Source organism: Cebus imitator, unplaced genomic scaffold, assembly GCF_001604975.1.
Source record: "Cebus imitator isolate Cc_AM_T3 unplaced genomic scaffold, Cebus_imitator-1.0 Scaffold33, whole genome shotgun sequence".
NCBI lineage: Eukaryota > Metazoa > Chordata > Mammalia > Primates > Cebidae > Cebus > Cebus imitator.
The window spans coordinates 1,965,452-1,979,406 of NW_016107348.1; positions in this window are offsets into that span (position 1 = coordinate 1,965,452).

Genomic DNA, 13,955 nt, shown 5'->3' on the forward strand with positions numbered 1-13,955 from the left:
AAAAAAGGAGGAAGGAAGGAAGGGAGAAAGGGAGGAAGGGAAGGAAGGAGGGAGGGAGGGGAAAAGAGGGAAGAAGGAGGTAGGGAAAGAAAGAAATGAAAAAGAAAGAGTCTAGCTACCTTTTTGGTGGTTTGTAAGGATCTAGCAGCTATAATCGTCACTGCTGCTCTCCTAGAAGACAGACAAGTCTCCTGGGCCCTGCTCCCACGGCTGCTGCCACAATAGAGGCGGGTGGGGTGTTGGTTGAGAGGTCTATGGGACAGAAAGAGAGACTGGAGAGGCGATTCTGTGTGAACAGTGTATCAGAGAGAAAAGTGAACACCCATGAACCTTTCAGATGTGGCTGCTAAATGAGGGTTGTGGGCCAATATAAAACCAGAGCTCTGAAGAGCTTAAAAAACCCTCAGTGTGTGTCACTTGGGAGGGCTTCTAAGCAATCTGTGGAAGCCACTTTGGGGATCCCTGAGCCCAATGGCCCCCAGGGCTCTGCTCTGCTCAGCACAGTAAAGGTGGCACGTGGCACCCTATCTCAGCCCGAGGACACCTTTCCCTAATATGCTCTGACAAGGACCACTATGTTGCAGCCACTTCATGAACTAAACACCTGCTCTGCACAGAACCCCAGGTGTCCCCAGGGGCTCCTTGGGAGAGCTGACCCTCAGCAGACCCTAATCTCCCTCCAGCCCCTTCACCCCCACCATGCCACTTTTAAACTGGTTTTGCACCTGACTTCCTGAGTCAATAGCTCCTTACCATTTCATTACCAACTGACCTTTTTATTGCTTCCTTGAATCCTATGTTTTTAAAGATTTTGTCCAATCAGCCAGATATATTTATTGCATAATAATTCTTGTCCCCATGACAACCAATGTTATCATACTGAGTTGATATAACACCAGCCAGAAGCAAGGACATTTTTCATGGCAAACATAATTTCCATTAGACTTCTTTAAATATTGGAAATTGCGTGTGCCCTTCTTTCCATTAGGTATCCAGGGACCTCAGGGAGGAATTTCTTTCTGAGGGTTACCTTTGAGTGCCCACCAAATCTCCCTGGTTCTCGCTTTTCACAGATGGGCAAACCAAGCTGTTTTGACATGACTTAGCTTAAATTGACAAAGAATCAGATTATTAAATTTTAAAAGTCTCCCCTTTTTTGGTCCCTAACTCCTCATAGCACTATTGTTTCTGAAAAATAAAAATAAGAAAGCTGCAATCAGTCGCCACCAGCCCCCGAGGGAGCCTTCTCTGGCCGCAGCCTGGCCTTCCCTGCAGGATCTTGGGATTCGCTGGCCAGCAGCTGCCTCAGCATCCCGCAGCCAGAGCCTGGAGCAATGTGGTGGACACAGCCTGAGAGGTGATCTGGTCTAGGCTGTCTCCAAGTGTGTTTCCTGGGATGCTAATTGCTATTTTGAGGGAAAAGGTTTCTGTGGTCATTTACTTATGAGAAAGACAGGCTTCAACAAAGGTAAACTGGTTGAGTTGAGGTTTTGTTTTGTTTTTACTGCAGGCCTTCCCAGAACCTTTAAAATGCCTTTGTCCCAAGTCTCTGACAGGAGGGTGAGGTGGCATACATTACCTCCACACTTATTGGACCTGAATGCTGTTTTTCATAGGAAAGCTATGAGCAAGAGGAACTTGGTTTGGAAATGTTAGTCTCAGCCGCCACGTCCAGATGAGGATACAGAATTCCATGGAGGTGGAATGACCAGCACTTGGTCCCACAGCTGGATGTGGCCCTGCCAGGGTTGAAGCCAGATGACGGAGTCTAAGCCTGGACTGTTCAGACTTGGGTGTTTCCTTCCATCCCTCGCTCACCACACACCTTGATTTAACCCAGGAAAAAACTTCCCAGCGGGCCATGGAAATGGAACAAATTCTGCCCAAGAGAGGCTGCATCTGAGGTTCATTTGTGTCTTCAGCAGAATCCCCCAAGCTGGTGGAGGCAGGAGGGAGTAAAGAGGCAGGAGTCCCCACAGACACGGCTGCACAACCTAGGGCCACAGGGCTTCCATGAGGGAGCCAGTCTGCAGCAGAAAAGCCCAGCAGGCAGCTTCCGCACAGGCACAAGCACAGCCCCCCAGCCCCAACGCCACAGACAGGACCTCCTCTGGGGGGAGGAGGCAAGCTCATGTACCACAGCCTGGGCCAGTTGGAGGCCATCTGGCCTGCAGATGCTGGTGAGGCTCCATGGTGTCTGTCCCCAGCTGCAGCAGGGACAATTTCCCCAAGAGGAAGAAAAGAACCGACTACTCTTCAGAGCTTGACACACAGCACCTCCAGCCTGAATTGAGGGGTAGGCAGGGCCCCATGCTGACTTCCCACTTGTTTGAGGCAATGTTCAAGGTGCTGTCCACAGCAAGAGAGATGGGACTGGGATCCATCTCCAGAGAGGCCTCCCCAAGTCAGTCCAGAGGAAAGATGAAGAAAAGATTGAAAAAAGCAGAGTTGGGGCTCTCCAGTGCCATCACGCTGCCTCCCTTCAGCTGGGGTGCACTGCTTCTCCCCTCGCCCAAAGCAGCTCCTGCCACTTGGGAGACCCCCTTACCCACAACACTGAGTGGCACGGGTTGGCCAGCTTAAGAACTCTGTTGACAGAGCCAGACTTCCCTCCTTCCCACCTGCCCCTAGAGTGTGGGAGGTCGCAGCAAGCAGCTGTCCTCCCTGCTGGCAGTCACCACCTCCAGCACTGGCTCTCTTCCCTTTGAACATTAATTAGCAGGTGGGCTCTGATTTGAGAGGAAAGCATTCTTTGGGGGTACCCAGCTGAGAGCAGTGGTCTGGTGGAGCAATGTGAGAGACTCTCTCTGGAAGGCTCTCGCTAATTATAACAGAGCTGGAAATTTGATTTCCAGGCCTGAGTAAGGGGTGGGGGATGAGTGGCTCTCCAGTCTGGTAACTGGAAGTGAATTCCTGGACCTCCTCGGGTATTGGCTCTTCCTCTGTGAACTCCGACTTGGGGGTTGTTGGGAGGCGATTTAGTGCTGTTCTAACACACATCCTGGTATCCGCCCTTCATAACGTAAGGACAGAGGCGGATGGCAGTGTTTTAACTCCTGTCCCTGTGGACGTGGAGGGCACTGTGTGGGGAGGAGTGCCACAACCCAAGACCCTAGCAGCACATTTGTCCTGAGTGGAAACCTCCTCTGAGAGTTTCTTCAGCAAGCAAAATGTCTACCATGCTAATCACCCTCACCCCACTTGATCATGTTCATACCCAACCTGAGCTACACCCTCAACCAAATTAGTCCCCCGCCAATCTGGGACCTCTTGGAGACTGCAGGGTAAGGAAAAGGGGTGAGGGACACAGCTTTCATGAGCTTAAGATTCCCTTGGTTCCTAAGGGTAAGGAGGGAAACATGGGTTGATTTTCAGGTCTCACCAACAAAGAAGGGAGAGGTGAAATAAGAATACATGGGGCCAGGTGCGGTGGCTCTCGCCTGTAATCCCAGCATTTTGGGAGGCCAAGGTGGGTGGATCATGTGAGGTCACGAGATCGAGACCATCCTGGCCAACATAGTGAAACCCCTCCTCTACTAAAAATACAAAAATTAGCCAGGCAGTAGTTGTGTGCGCCTGTAATCCCAGCTACTTGGGAGGCTGAGGCAGAAGAATTGCTTGAACCCAGGAGGCAGAGGTTGCAGTGAGCTGAAATCATGCCACTGCACTTTTGAGACAGAGCAAAACCCTGTCTTAGAAAAAAAAAAAAAATACATGGGTACATGGGCCACGTGAACAAAACAGGCTCTCTTCAAATAGAAGCTGGTTGGTCTCATCACCCCACTGACAAGATCCCTGTCTAGCTACAGACAGCCTTCTGAGACACGTGACCAGCCTTTGAAGCCTGGGACCACCACTTACAACAAGGGGACCTTGGGCAAAATAGTTGTCCTCTCTAAGCCTCAGTTTACCCATCTATATAATAGGGATGATAAAATCAACTCTTAGGATTGCCTTGTGAATCAGGCTAAGTGGTGTAGGCAGCATTGGCCTGATTCCAAAAGCTCAAAGCTGTAACCAATGAAAAGAGCTTATAGAATCATGGAAGAGACAAAGAAACCCACCCGGCAGGAGCTGCAGACAGTGAGCACTGTTTGAACACCGGAAATAGGGACTTCACTCTGGCTGGGGGTGATCTGAAGGGCCCCCCAGGTGGGAAAGGAGGGAATCATCCACGTACAGACTGCACATGTGTTCACGGAACTGCAAGTAGGGTGGGGGATGCAAAGGAAGTGTGAGGTATATACAGAACATGGGACGAGGTGGATTGAGAAGCTCTCAGTGCCCTGAGCCAAAGCTGTAAACCACATTTCAGTGGTCGCAAGTGTTACAAGCTAGGAAGGCATGATAACCTTTGGCTTTTGGAAAGGTTATTTGGCCAGCTGTAAGAGAAGAGGGCAGGGCATCCTGAAGGCAGGGGGGCCAAGTAAAAAGTGGTTCTGTTCTGTGGTGGAGGATCCTGGGCTCAGAACTGAGGTAGAAGCAGTAGAGAGGGGAGACGAGGTGGCTCCCAGAGCTGGGACCTGGGCGGCGTCACTGTGGAGGCTGAGGGAGAGGGAATCACTCAAGCTGCTGGTGTGGGTGGTTGATGGTGCCAGTCACTGGGAGAGGGTTCACAGAAGGGAAAGGTGACCCATTCCATTCCTAATGTCAAAATTAAAGTGCCCAAACAAGTAGAGATACTCAGTTACATAGATTATAGTAGAAGCTTTATAAATACCTGTTGAATGAATATGGTTGGAGTCCAGGCTGGAGCTCAGCAGGGACGGCACCTCAAGGTGGCAGAGTACCAGTCTTCAGCACACAAGGGTAGATGGTGTGGAGGTCTCGGGTTCAGAAGACACCCCCTGGCCAGATGCAGTGGCTTATACCTGTAATCCCAACACTTAGGAGGCTGAGGTGGGAGGAGTGCTTGAGCCCAGGAGTTTGAGATCAGCCTTGGGCAACATGGCATAAGCCCTATGTCTACGAAAAATACAAAATATAAGTGAGCCATGATTGCACCAGTCCACTCCAGCATGGGTGACAAAGTGAGATGCTGTCTCAAAATAAAAACAACAACAACAAAAAACTATTATAATTTTTGACTGGAATGCATTTAATCCTGTTATGGGTTGAACTGTGTCCCTTCAAAATTCATGTTGAAGTCCTCAGTGTCTCAAAATGACATTATTTGGAAATAGGCTTATTATAGATGCAATCAACTAAGATGAATAGAGCAGGGTGGGTCCCTAGTCCAATACAACTGATGTCCTTATAAAATGAGGGCAATTGGACAGAGACACTACAGTGAGAATGCCATGTGAAGGCTGGATTCACACTTTCACGAACCAAGCAAAACCAGCTAGGATAGAGCCCTGGAAGAGACCCTTCTCTAGTGCCTTCAGAGGAAACATGGCCCTGACAGCATCTTCATTTCAGACTTATTTTTATATATTGCCTTTGTATCCAGATCCCTGCTCAATTTATTTCTTAATTTTGAGAGTAGAGATTCTTTTGGATTTTCCTGCACCCAAAATCATGCAGTCTGCAAATGATAACACTTTTATTTCTTCCATTTTTTTATACTTCCCCCCACTTTTTCTAGCTTTATTGCACTGGTTAGGACATTTGTGACAACCCTGAGTAGAAGTGGCACATTGAACACCCTTTGCCTGTTGCTGAACTTGGGGAAAGTGACTGTATTAGTCCATTTTCATACTGTTGATAAAGACATACCTGAGACTGGGTAATTTATAAAGAAAAAGAGATTTAATGAACTCACAGTTCCAAGTGGCTAGGGAGGCTTCACAATCATGGTGGAAGGTGAAAGGTACGTCTTACATGGTGGCAGACGAGAGAACATGTACAGGGGAACTCCTCTTTATAAAACCATTAGATCTCATGAGACATTCACTATCATGAGAATAGTATGGGAAAAACCCACCCCAGTGATTCAATTACTTCCCACCAGCTCCCTCCCATGACTTGTGGGAATGAGGAGAGCTACAATTCAAGATGAGATTTGGGTGAAGACACAGACAAACCATATCAGTGTCCAGTATTTCACCACTGAATATCGTGTTAGCTATAGGCTTTTTAATAGCTACCCTTTATCAGATGAAGAAAAGTTAGGGTCTGCTTTTATACTTTCTGTTATGTGACATTACTCTGGTTGTTTATTTTTACATTAGTTCCTATTTTAATTACTATGACCTTATGATACAATTTTATATTTTATAGAAGAAGCCCCCTTCCACATTTCTTCTTTTGCAAAACTGTTATGAAATATTTTTGCCTATTTATGAGATTTTCTTTTTTTGTTTTTGAGATGGAGTCTTACTGTGTCACCGAGGCATTCAGTGGCATGATCTTGGCTCACTGCAACCTCTGCCCCGCTGGTTTCAAGCAATTTTCCTGCCTCAGACTTCCAAGTAGCTGGGATTACAGGTGTGCACCAGCACGCCAGGCTAATTTTTGTATTTTTAGTAGAGAGATGGGGTGTTACCATGTTGGCCAGGCTGGTCTCGAACTCCTGACCTCAGGTGATCTGCCCGCCTCTGCCTCCCAAAGTGCTGGGATTACATGCATAAGCCACCACACCTGGCCTATTTATGGGATCTTGACTGAAATTACATTAAATTTTTAAATTAATTTTGGGGAAAATTTCAACTTCATAATATCTAATAAGTATCCAGAAGTACTGAATAAATATTTCTCCATTTACCCAGATTTTCTTTCATATACATGGCGATATAGTTTGGCTGTGTCCCCACCCAAATCTCACCTTGAATTGTAATAATCCCCAAGTGTAAAAGGTGGGACCAGACAGAGATAATTGAATCATGGGGGTGGTTTCCCCCATACTGTTCTCATGCTAGTGTGCGAGTTCTCACAAGATCTAATGGTTTTATAAGGGGCATACACCATCATTCAGCTCTCATTCTCTCTCCTGCTGCCATGTGAAGAAGGTGTTTGTTTCCCCTTCTGCCATGATTGTAAGTTTCCTGAGGCCTCCTCAGCCATGTGAAACTGTGAGTCAATTTAATCTTTTTTCTTTATAAATGACCCAGTCTCAGGTATGTCTTTATTAGCAGTGGGAGAATGGACTAATACACATGGTAAAGATTTTTCATATGATTTCCACATTCTAAAACATTATGTTATATATACAAACAAAATATTTACCTTGTACATGTATTTATCAATATATAGCTCCCACAATGTTAAGAGGAATAACATGAACACTCACACAGTCATCACCTAACATAGGAAGGCATTGCCTTTGCCTTTGGACCCTTCCATGTCCTTCTCCCCAATTTCTATCTCCCTTTCTCTTCCCATCCTGAGTAGGGTACTACCCTGAGTCTGTGTTAATATATCTCTTGCTTTTTATTACAGTTTCACTCCAAATGTATGTGTCCCAAAATAATGCATCTTTTAATTTTGTGTTTTTGACTTGTTTTGCTTCTTCAACATGTTAGTGACAATCAGTGATGTTTTCCCTGTAGCTATATTTTCCTTCCTTCCTTCTTCTCTCCCTCCCTTCCCTCCCTCCCTCTCTCCTTCCTTCCTTCCTTCCTTCCTTCCTTCCTTCCTTCCTTCCTTCCTTCCTTCCTTCCTTCTTTTTCTTTCGATACAGAGTTAAACTCCTTTACCCAGGCTGCTGCAGTGCAGTGGCACAATCTCAGCTCATTGCTTCAGCCTCCTGAGTAGCTGGGACTACAGGTGCCAACCACCCCGCCCAGCTAATTTTTGTATTTTTAGTAGAGATGGGTTTTCACCATGTTGGCCAGACTGGTTTCAAATTCCTGACCTTGTGTTCTGCTCACTTCGGCCTCCTAAAATGCTGGGATTACAGGCCTGAGCCACCACGCCTGGTTTGTAGCTATATTTTCATTGCTATGTAATATTCCATTTTACAAATATACCACAATTATCCTTCCTACCATCACTGGCTATTTGAATTGTTTTCAGTTATTTTGTATTATGAACAATGTTGCTATTAACATGCTTGTAAATGTCTTTAGTGTAAAAGTTTTTTTCTAAATGGGCTATTATTTTTCGGCTGAGGTTTTTGTTCTTTCAGTTCTGTCTTCGATTAATGCTTGTATTTAGGAAAATTAGATTTTTTTTTAAATTTTGTAGACAGGGTCTCACTATGTTGACCAGGCTAGTCTTAAATTACTGGCCTCAGGTGATCCTCCCTCCTCGGCCTCCCAAAGCACCAGGATTATGATATGAGCCACCACACCTGGCCTGGGAAACTAGATTTGAACATTTATCTTGTGTCCAATTTGAGTACAATTTACTTGGGTTTTTCATCATAAACAATAATATCATCTATAAAGTATAATGATTTGGGTTGCTCTCTTTTAATAATTATACATTTCAGAATCATAGACCATTGTTAAATTAATATGGTGCTGCAAAGCATTCCAGTTTCATTCCTAAATTTGGTGGGACTATGCTGGAGTTTCACTATGCTATATGTTGGCTGTTAAATCCTGGCTTTGAGAAATATTTTTATTATATTAAGGAAAGCTTCTACTTCCAGGTAGAGTGTTGAGTTTTGTCAAATACTTCTTTTAGCTTCCACTGAAATGATCATAATTTTTTATTGAACTATTGAGGTGAGAATCATGCTAATATATGTTTTCATAGTCTCTCATATGAATTAAGGCAATCATTAATATAGTATGGACACTTTCTGGTTATTCTCAAGACCAAAAATGGTCACAAATATGACTTCAGGTCTCTGTCATCCTCCAAGATCTTTCTCCCTGAGACTTTTCATTTGTAGCTGAGAAAATTGATTTGGCCAAGCTGACAGTGACTGTTGACAGACAGGTTAAAGCCGGATGTCCTCCTTCATACTGATGATGGCTCCTACAGAGCAGGCAAGGTAGACTAGGAGGGAAAGTATTAAAATATTTCCCAGCCGGGCACAGTGGCTCACGCCTAGAATCCCAGCACTTTGGGAGGCCAAGGTGGGTGGATCACGAGGTCAGGAGTTTGAGACCAGCTTGGCCAACATGGTGAAACCCCATCTCTACTAAAAATCCAAAAATTAGCCAGGTGTAGTGGCATGTGCCTGTAATCCCAGCTACTGAGGAGGCTGAGGCAGGAGAATTGCTTGAACCTGGGAGGCGGAGGTTGCAGTGAGCCGAGATCGTGCCATTGCACTCCAGCCTGGACAACAGAGCAAGACTTGTCTCGGGGGCGGGGGGGGGGAAACATTCCCTAATCCCTGTCATTTCCCTGTGATTAGGATTATGAAATGAAAAGCCGCAGCTGGGGTTGGGCATGGCAACAGATGACTGGCAGAGTCAGAGTTGATGCAGGGTGAGTGAGCAGAGACAGTGAAGTCTGCAGTTAAAATCCCCAGACAGGGTCCTGGTCCCATCCCAGTGGACTTCCTGGCTGCCAGCCTGGGGAGTGGTGCAGGCTGACCCCAACCAGGTAAGAGCCATGCGTCTGTTCTCCTTCAGGCATCTGTAGATTCAGGGTGGTGCGCCGCCCAGAGCTGGTGTATGTGAGTGTGTGTGTGTCCATGTGTGCTGCAGCATGCAGAAAGGTGTGACGGAAAGACCAGTGGCTGTAGTCTGGAGGTGCCCAACTGTCCTCTTTCTGACGGCATCTCTCCTAATGTTCTCTCCCAGCCTGTTTTTGCACACTTTTCTCTCATTACCTTCTCCTCTCCCCACCTCTATCCATTACTTCTTCTGATAGGCATTTAATTTCCAAATTTCTAGGCTCACTCAGAATTGAAGTGTAAGGCTGACACTGCTGCCAGTGGTGGATGGCATTTTGGGGAAGAGAAAAGAGGGAAGGGGAGCAGGGGCGAGGAAGCCTGGGCATTGGATGTAAGCAGCTCAGTCAGGAAGTCTGGGCACAGCTCCCAGCTCTGCTCGTGGCTGACTTTCTCACAGTGCCTGGGGCATGACTGGCCATACTGAGTGGATGAACCAAATCCTTTGGAGATGACCTTGATCCTCTTAGCAAGCTGTGGCCCCTCTCTTGGGCATCGCTATTTGATAGGGATTTTTTCTTTTATTTAATCACCTGGCCTTTGGTCCATACCTTTTGTATGGTGGGCACCTGTTAGGGGACAGGGACACAGGATCAGACACAGTGCTGCTCTCAAGAAGTCTCCATGAAGTGGGAGACACAAGGCTCAGATGTGCGCAACTGTGGACAAGTGCTCTGATAGAAGCAGGTGCTCCACCAGGGGAGGACTGTGGAGGGGTGGGGGAAGGCTTCCCTGAGGAGGTAACATGTGAGCTGAGTGTGGAAGGTCTAGGAGGAGACAGACAAGTTGGGATGGGGACGTCAGTCTGCTTGGGCCACCATAACAAAACACCATAGACTGGGTGGCTTAAAACACAGGAAACTATTTCTATGGTTCTGGAGGCAGATGTCTGAGCTCACATCCCAGCTCGGGGGAGCACTGGGGAGGACTCTCCTCCTAGCTTACAGACAGCTGCCTTCTCATCATGTCCTCATGTGGTGCGGAGGGTGGGCATGGAGAGAGCTCTCTGGGGTCTCTTCTTGTCAGAATGCTAATCCCATTGTGGGGGCCCCACTCTCATGACCTTCTCTATGCCTAATCACCCCACAAAGGCCCCACCTCCTAATACTTTCCCACGAGGGTGGTGAGGGCATCCACATATGAATTTGGAGGAGGCCACAGTTCAGTCCACAGCAGGGTATGTGCGTGTGGAGTGAAGCAGGTATTTCAGGCTGAAGGAACGCCTGGGCAAAGGCAAGAAGACAAGACAGTGTCGCCAGCCAGGGAACTGGAAGCGGCTCAATATAGTAAGGAAGCAGGGCAGGCTCTCGGGGGTTGGGACGAGAGATGAGGCTGGAGGGACCCATGTGCCATGAAAAGGCTTTTGAGTTTTAACTCGAGGACCTGTGCTTCCCCAAACTGACCCGTCCTCAACATCACCTGGGAAATTTGGAAGGAAACAGGTTCCTGGGCTTTGATCCAACCAAAGGAATCAGAATCTGCACAGGTGGGGCCTCAGAATCATCCTTCCCAGCAGCACGGTGGGGAGTACAGGGGAGCCTCAGGAGGGTTTGGGGAGGGAGGAAGCAGCTCATGGTAGACCCCACACGTGCCCTTGCTCCTCTGCTGGAGAAAGTGATGAAAGCAGACCTGGGTCTGGGAATGGCATCCTTAGCAGTTGCTGCTCAGATCAGTTGCTTCCTTGGACCATGTTCCTGTGAGCAAGACAGGAGTCACCAGGACTCCAGGAAATGCAAGTTTCCATTTGGACAAACTCCTTTAGGCTGGACTGTCAAGGGACAGCAGAAGGGTCCCCCCATCCCACTCCTGTCCCACTTGGCTCTAATGATGTGAGCTGGAAGGACCATCTCTGTCACTTTTCCCTTCATCCTGAGTGAAACCTGGTTTCCACAGCCCATATGGCTCCATATTTCCAACATTCAGAGCATGTTGGAAAGTTGGGAGGAGGGGTGAAGCTTGTGTTTTCACCCAGAGTAAGTCAAAGGGGCTCCTTGGAATGGTCCATTTCCCTAGTTGTCAGCAGAGGAAGGGGCTTTGTGATCAGTTTACATTATATTTGTTTTCCTCCTAGACCTCCCTTCAGAAGATGATAATGAAAGTGTCTGATGCATAAGGAGATAAACAAGGTTGTTCTCCAGCCCAGAAATGTGCCAGACTCAAGGGCTAAGGCAGGGTCAAGACCACACCTAGGTGCTGCCAGTCACAGGGTGGAGTCTGAGCTGCTCACTGGGACCCAACCTCCCCTACTCTGCAGCCTCATCCTTCCCCTGCCTTTGCTGGGTTAAATTTTACACCTAGTAACACTGAAACCAGGCAGTTTCACACCTCTGAGCCTGCATTTATGCTAATCTCTTCACCTGAAATGCCCTCTCACCCCTTCCCCTCTGTCTGGCAAATTCCTGCTCATTCTCCAAGGCCCAGTTAGCTGTGGTACCTCTTCTCACCCAACACATACCCCTCAATGTAGCCTTTTCTGTGAGCAATCTACACCACCTTATGCTGACCTGGATGGGTGCACATATATAGAAAGTTTATGTGCCTGCCCCTCCCCAACTCAACTTGACCAGAAATTCCTCAAGGGTACGGTCTGGATGCTAAATTTTATCTCTGCAGTCTCTGACACATCATAGGAGCTCAACAAATATCTGCTACACCAACTGGAATCCAGATGAACACGAATACCCCTGACATGTAGATGTTATAATTTAACAGCATTCTAAAGATTTGCTCATGGTTATCTTTAGGACAGGTTGCTTTTAAAGCCTCAGTATAGACGTGACACCCCACTCCCCTGGAAAAAACCAACAAAAACAAAAAGACAAAGCCTTTAACCCAAATAAACTGAAAGAGATTATTTGCATCTCAAAAGATTGGGGGGAGGCAGGTTTTCTTTAAACATTAAGCCTTTGCTGGAACTTTCAGAAACTTGCCTTACAGATCATTAACTTCTGGAGGAGGGTGGAAGCAGAAGCCATGGAGTCTGAATTCAGAGGGGCCTCTATAAAGAGGAAACAAGGCAGAAAATCTTGGAGCCAGACAGAGCTGGGTTCAGATTCTAGCTACACTGGCTGTGTGGCCTTGGGTAAGCTGCTTAACCGCTCTGCAGCTTGATTTCTTTATCACCAAAGTGGAGATAAAGTATACCTATTTAGCGTGGTTGTTTTAAGGATGTAAAAGATGCTATGTTGGGTACCTTAGCTCATAGGACTCCCCAATAATAGTAACAGTGCTGCTGCTGTCAGGCTTAACACTGCACATGCAGGCGAAGGAGTCTTGAGGGTTTTCAGCTTAGAGGGCAGGAAAAAGAAAGCCAGGAAGGGCCAAGCCGCTGTGCCAGCACATTTTCAGTATCACAGTGTTTCATGATTTTTTTCACAAATCTTTTGATTTTTTTTTTTTAAACCAAATCTTTCCTTGTTGAACAGGCAGATGCTGGCGACAGCACCGTGCAGCGTATCCGCATGAGGGCCTGGACTCTAAGAGACTGGACTGCCGCTTACCCAGCTGTGGATCCTGGGGAGTTCACTTACACTCAGTGTCTGTAGAAAGAAGACAATAGCCAGCGCCCACCTCTTAAGGCTGAAATATGAGATAGTGAATTTAAACTCCTTAGCCAACACCTGGTATCCAGTAAGCCCACTGCAAACAATGCAGGCATCACTCTGTGAAACGATCATAAGCAAAAGCAGTCAATGCTTTGTTCCAGGAACTTCTTGTTCTGGGAACATGGTGAGTTTCGGGGAGGACAGAGGCCAACCAGACCCTGGAGACCACCTGTCACCAGAGCTGTGTAACTGCTACAGGAGAGGGCTTCTGACCAGACCCCAAGAGTTGAATCTCTCACAAGAAAGAATTCAGGGCAAGGCCAGGTGCAGTGACTCATGCTTGTAATCCCAGAACTTTGGGAGGCCAAGACGGGTGGGTCACTTGAGGCCAGAAGTTTGAGACCAGCCTGGCCAACACGGTGAAGCCCCATCTCTACTAAAAATACAAAAATTATCCAGGCGTGGTGGTGCGTGTCTGTAGTCCCAGCTACTCAGAAGGCTGAGGTGGGAGAATTGATTGCCCCACTGCACTCCAACCTGAGCAACAGAGCAAGACTCTGTCAAAAAAAAAAAAAAAAAAAAAATTCACGTTAAAGTCCACAGTGCAAAGCAAAAGCAAGCTTGGTAAGAAAGTAAAGTGGTGGGCTGGGCATGGTGGCTCACGCTGTAATACCAGCACTTTGGGAGGCTGAGGTGGGTGGATCACGGGGTCAGGAGTTTGAGACCAGGCTGGCCAACACGGTGAAACCCTATCTCTACTACAAATACAAAGCTTAGCTGGGTGTGGTGGTGCATGCCTGTAACCCCAGCTTCTCAGGACCTGAGGCAGGAGAATCACTTGAACCCGGGAGGCAGAGGATGCAATGATCCGAGATCTCGCCACTGTACTCCAGCCTGGG